The sequence below is a fragment of the Rattus rattus genome, chromosome 1 (genome assembly GCF_011064425.1).
Source record: "Rattus rattus isolate New Zealand chromosome 1, Rrattus_CSIRO_v1, whole genome shotgun sequence".
NCBI lineage: Eukaryota > Metazoa > Chordata > Mammalia > Rodentia > Muridae > Rattus > Rattus rattus.
In genome coordinates, this window is record NC_046154.1 from 48,339,136 (window position 1) to 48,345,579 (window position 6,444).

A 6,444-nucleotide genomic window follows, 5' to 3' on the forward strand; every position below is an offset into this window, starting at 1 on the left:
GTCTGGGGCTCTTTGAATTCCTGCACAGAGCCAGATTTGGTCCTAAGAGCAAGGGAGATGTGGTGACACTCATGAGCAGAGGACTGACGTGAGGAAGGCGATGCTGACGGCCATATTGCTAACAGGCATAAAAGGGACCCAGGATGCCTGTGCCCTGCCAGGGTTAGAATTTAGCACTGACTGCCCATGAAGACTTATTGCACTGGCAGCCCCCACTGGATGCCAGGTCAGGCCTGAAGGCCATGGGGCCATGGTTCCACACCCTCACGGCTGACCACAGGCCCAGCCAACCAGCATAGCAGAGCCCAGTGCTTCTCCCCAAGGCACCAGAGCCCTGACTCAGACAGGGTACAGCTTTGAGATGAGCCACAGTCAACTCTGGGACCCAGGAAGGCACAGAGGTAGATGACAGCTCCACCGTAGAAGGTGGAAGCTCTCAAGCTGTCTGAGCATCGTCTGCACTTAGACCTGGGATGGGTAGAGCAAGTAAGGCCAGAGGTCAAATGGCAACGGCTTTAGATGCCTGCTCACCAGGCTTGGGGATAGAATGGACAGATTTTGTTAATTAATTAATTCACCAATTAATCAATACATTCTAGCTATGAGTGCTACCTCTGTGCCAGGTATGGAGGTCAGAGATGTGGCTGGCCTTTGTCAGGGGAGCCTGACTCCCCTGGGACAACTGTAGAATGAGCTAATGGCTCTCTGAGGGCTCAGGGGTGAGTCTAGGGAGGCACGAAAGGGTAGGACTTGACGGACAGTGAACAAGGCCTCGGGAGGCTCACCCTTCACATCCCAGACTGGCCCTGAAGCTGACGGCCAGGGATGGGCATGGAGGGTGGCAGGAGAGGGTGGGAGGGTGGGGAGACAGGACTGAACTGGGGAGGTTTGGGTGTTCCATGGGAAACCAGAGGGTTAGTTTGACAAGGACACAGAAGGAGGGGATTTTTGTAATGTATGTAAGAGAAGTGTGTGTGTGTGTGTGTGTGTGTGTGTGTGTGTGTGTGTGTGTGTGTGTGTGTGCACGCACGTGCTGAAATCTTATAAGGAGAGAGATGAGAGGTCATCAGCTCCAGGAACATGAGTGGAATGCAAACAAAGACAGCCAGTAATGCTGCCCTGGGAACTCGGCAACACTTTGGAAAGGTAACAGTGAGACAGAAAGTGGGGTTGGAGATGAGGCAGGGGATAAGCTTTCTTGAAGAGTAAGGGGTGGGCGCTCTGAGGAGAGAAGGCCCACAGTGTGAGCTCCAGCCTCAGCAGCCTGCGCCATTCCAGCAGCATCACTTCTGGGAACTGTGGTTTAGAATAGAGATTTACTCTCAGGTGACCAGGCAGTGTGTTAAGGTGGACATATGGAGCGCATTGGCGGATAAAACATCTGAAGATCTAAACAACACCAACAGGTTGATGTGAGAAGTTTAACTGCCTACTGCAACCTGAGGAAGAGGACTCCGTACAGATACTCAATGCTATGACCCTCCATTCAATTTGGTGTATCTCCACTCAATGAGATGACTCTGTGCTCAACACAGTGACCCTCCACTCAATACAGTGATCAGCCATTCAACACTGTAACCCTCTGTTGAAATTGGTGACAGACCGAACCCCTGCACTCAACATGTGATGTTCCTCTTAATATAATGACCCTCCATTCAACATGATGACCCTCTACTCAACATAGCGACCCCCACTTAGCACAATGACCCTATATTCAATGCCATGACCCTCTACTCAGCATGGAGGCCATCCTTGTTGAGTCGAGTCTAGACCTGTTTTTCTGTACCACATGGTAAGATGGAAGCTACACACGTTCCATGCATTTCTCCTGTAATTTCTGGATGCTTCATTAAGCTCTCTACCTCAAGACAGCGGGGCTCCATGATGATTGTCATTATACCCACAATGCCCAGCTAGGGTCCCAGAGTGCAGTGTGTTCTCAATAAATCACTGTTGAATGAGTGACTGAGTGTGCTCCTTATTGTGGGACAATTTGGTAGTATACAGTTAGGAGAGGTGACAGACTGTAAAGAGCACACATGCAGCAGGAGGCTGTCGTTCCTCTCTTTCCTGGATTTTGCTTGTGGCGATCACATGCCCACTCACAGTTGGTTAATTATGACTGGCTCAGAGGCACTTATGACAATTTTATTGGCTGCTAGGAATGTCCACACGATCAAAAATTATAACGAATGAGCCTTAAAGAACAGCCAACTGGGGTTATTCCTGAAACACACTTTGATTTCCCTTTAGAAATGTAGAACTGGTCTCGAATGTGGATGCAATGGATGGAGCTGCTACAGTCATGTTTCAGCCATGAGGAAAAGTCCAAGAGAACCACAGAAAGGCCACGACTTGGCTGAACCAGTGGACTAGTTAGCAACCTTAAGCCCTCCACCTAACTGAGAAAAAGTCTACCTTGTTCTTTAAGCTACTGCAGTTGCAGCCAAATGCACTCTCATTGGTGCAGAGTAAGGACCCCTAACATCCATGTGTACAGAGGTGATTAGAAAAGCTTAAAGTTGCCATTTAAGTGGGATTTTTCTTCCCATTTTCACAACTTTTTTCTTTTACAGAAAATATGTAAATAATGAGAAAGGGCTTTATAGTTACGAATAATAATTCTGGGTTTTTTTTTTAACTAAACAAAATATCAGGTTACTGGGAAGAACCTCACATTCTAGTCATCTGTTGGCACCTTAAAGAACAGATTGAAGTGTCCACAGGGTGTGGCATGTGACACTAAAGCTAAGGCCATCCTGCGTAGGAGTGGTGACCTGGTAGGTCAGTAGCAGGCATGAAGTCTCCAGGGAGGCAGGGGGCCCTGAGGCTCCGATGAACCCCTCAAGGACATGAGGTCTTTCCCTGAGACTGGGGCCCTGCCATCTATGCTACCCAGCATGCCAGGTGCTGTGGGACCTGCGAGGGACTGCGACAGGTGACAGGTGACGGCTGCAGTGTATTTGATGTAAACAGAGTCATGCGGGGAGCTGCCCAGGTGACTCTTCTCACAACAAACTCAGGTTGTGAAACCCTGTGAAAGTGACCCTTGGGGAGAGCATAGGAAATTGGAGGGGACACTAGGGAGATTCCACTCTCCTTGGTGAATATGCCAGGGACAGCCATGACTCAACCAAAGGCAGAGATCCACATGGCTACTGCCCTGGGCCTACATAGTCCCCCTCAGGCTCAGTTTCTCTTTTCCTACAGTGGAGAGCAGGTTGGCCCATGCTTGGGTGTGCTGGTGGGTTTCAGACGGCTGCCTTCCCTGCAACATTAGCTCCCTGGCCTGGAGGCCTGAAGCCCTGTCACATTTATAGCTGGTCTCCACTCCCTGCCACTTGCCCCGAGGTCCTGGATGCCTGGGATTCTGTCCCTTCCTCTCCACCCCTTTCCTCACTTGATACCAATGGGTGCATGCCCTTGGGGTCTTCCCGATCCAAATCCCCAGTCAGGACGGGGTTGTGTGTTCATGGGGCGAGGCTGCCATCACACCTGAACGCTGTCCTTCCATGCTTGACTGGTGGATGTACATTCTGTCAGTGCGGTGAAACACGTCCACAGTTGCTCTCTTAGCTGGCTTCCCCTTCCATTGGTGAGGTTGGAGTTATGGTCACCATTTTATTGATGGGAATAGCCTGGGAGTGGGCAAATGGGTGTCATGGCAACACAGTGCAGCCTCACCTGCAGCCCCACCTGACTCTTCTTCCCCTGCAAGGCCCCTTCGCCACCCTTCACCTCCCACTATGGTCACTGTCAGTCCTTCCCCACCCCCACTAGACCAGATCCACACAGAGCGAGAAAAAGAGAGCGGGGAGAGAAAGAGGAGTCAGGCACGAAAGGAGAGGCCAAGGAATGCTGCCTGAAGGAGGGTGCCATGCAGAGCGTTGGAAAGATCTGTGCTGTCTTAGAGGGAAGATCACTGGGAATGGCTACAGAAGGAGCAGCATTGTGACATTTTGGGCATTTGCAGGTCTCCGTGATGTTCGGGGAAGCTGACCTTCTCACAGGCTGCCACACAGGCAGTGCTCAGCTGTGGGCATCCTGGAGCATGGGGAGTCCTGGTCAGAGAGTGTGGCTGAGCAGGTGTGGGGTGTGCTATAGGAGGAGCCGAGGGGGTCACAGAGTGTACCTGCTTAGAAGTGTGTCTCTCCTACCCCCTTCCTGTCACACACACATCCATTGTGTCCTTCCCGGAAACTCACCACCTTAGGCAAAACACCGGACTCGTACTGCCATGTCTACAGCTGTGACCCGGTGTCTATTATACTTGAGGTGACAGAGGGAACTTGTTCTCTTTGTCTTAATTTTAATTTTTAGGGGATGAAAGAAGTGCGGGCATGCTGGGGAGGGGGATGGGGAAAGGCGCCAGCAGGTCTCAGTTATGTGTTCTCCAAATGGCTGGCAAGGGTCTTCAGGACAGGGAAGGCTGTGAAAAGAAGACAGTCTGAGGCTGGGGAACCTGGAGGAGATCCTATGTGTGTGTGTGTGTGTGTGTGTGTGTGTGTGTGTGTGTGTGTGTGTGTGTGTGTGTGTGTGTGTGTGTGTGTGTGTGTGTGTGTGTGTAAAAGTATTACTCAGCATAGGGCTACAGTCAAAGCCCTCTTCTGTTCCTAACCTAGATCTCTATACTCTCAGGAAAGACAATGCCTTGTGCTGGCCTCAAGAGCCACATACTGCACCTAGCATGTGGCAGCCATGACAACTGGACCATAGAGCCTGCTTCCATGTGCCGTGCTTGGGTCACTACCCCGGAGTTTGTGGAGTTAGAGCAGGGTCTCGCTCATCTCTCCAGAGCAGGTATTTATAGCACTGGGCGCTGCCTCATCTGTCTTCAGGCTGGGATTTCTCACTCGTACTGGTGCCCTCTGCTGGTCCATTGTGGTCACTGCTCCTGGGCCTCCAGTGCTTCTTGCAAGAGTAGGGCAAGTTTGATATTTCTCCTTTCTCCCTTTCTCCCAGCTTCACCATGCCCAAGACATCCTGGCCCATCCCCAACCTTGTCCTTTGTGGTTTCTCCATACCCATCCTCTCTCCTTGCTCTAGAATGCTTTGTCTTCTAGATAGCTCGCTTCCTATCTTCTCTTCCCGAGCCTTTCCCAGAAGCACAGAAGCTGCTCCTTAGGACCACCTCTTCTGTTGTCCTCTGCCCCCACAAACCCACAGCGGGCCACCATACTCCTTCCATGCCACCCCTGCTGCATGAAGACCTCGTTCTGACTAGCGCACTGTCACCTCTACATCAGAGGCCTTCCTGCCGCTCACATAGCCTCCCACTCCCTCCACTGAACTATCGACCTTGTCCTATGGTACCTGTGTCTCTTCCAGCACTTGTTTTAAAACTCTCATGCACTCACATCTGACTACGCCCTCCTTCCCAGCCTCTCTCCCAGCTGTCAATCATCACAGACATCCCCTTTACTCAGCGCCGCCCAGCTCCTTCCGCACTGTCCCTCCACTAGGTTAATCTCAGCAATTTACTCTTGGAGCCTGCCCTGCCCACTGCCTCAGTCCCTGACCTGGAACTTGCAGTCCAACTCCTGCCTCTGTCCCAAGTGTTTGAATTGTAGGTCTATGTCATCAGACCCTGCTGTTTATTTTAACTAAAAAACTTACAGCTCGGGGCTGGAGAAATGGCTCAGCGGTTAAGAGCACTGATTGCTTTTCCAGAGGTCCTGAGTTTGATTCCCAGCAACCACATGGTGGCTCACAGCCATCTGTAGTGGGATCTGATGCCCTCTTCTGGTGTGTCTGAAGAGAGTGGCAGTGGACTCAAATACATAAAATAAATCAATAAATCTTTTTAAAAATGACCAAAATGATCGGTCATTTATAAAACAAACAAGCTTATAGCTGGCTATTATAGCTTGTGCCTGCATGCCCAGAAACTGAGGGGGATTGAGGCAATGTAAGTTCAAGGCCTGCCTGGGCTACAGAAGGAGAAACTGCTCCAAAACGACAAGAGCAAGTTACACCTTGCAGGTGATATGGAGAACTCAGAAGCTCCGTCTATTCCCATCACCACACAGATGAGGTCACAGGGTCTCAGACAGAATGCTGTGTGACCCCAGACAGCACTGTCTCACCCAGTGCTGGTCCTGCTGTCTTCTCAGGCTTCCAAGACTCCTCCCTCCTCATCCTTCCCAATAGCTGATGCCTTGCTGTCCTGTTGGTGAGAAAACATATATAGAATAAGCAGAAGCTCCATCCCCTGCCCCCAACATCTGACTGCATGTGCCTTTCTGCATCTTCTGTTGTGTGAAAGAGGTCTCTGGGTCCTCCTCAGTGGCTCTGAGAGCATCTTCTCTGCCTACGAAATACTCCCTCTCACCTGCTCTGCCAGCTCTTCCCTCAGTACTGAGTTTCCCCAGCAGCCCAGAATGTTCTACCACTCCCGTCCTGTGAGAAGAGAAAGCTTCTTTGGCCCCATGCACTCTTCACCCA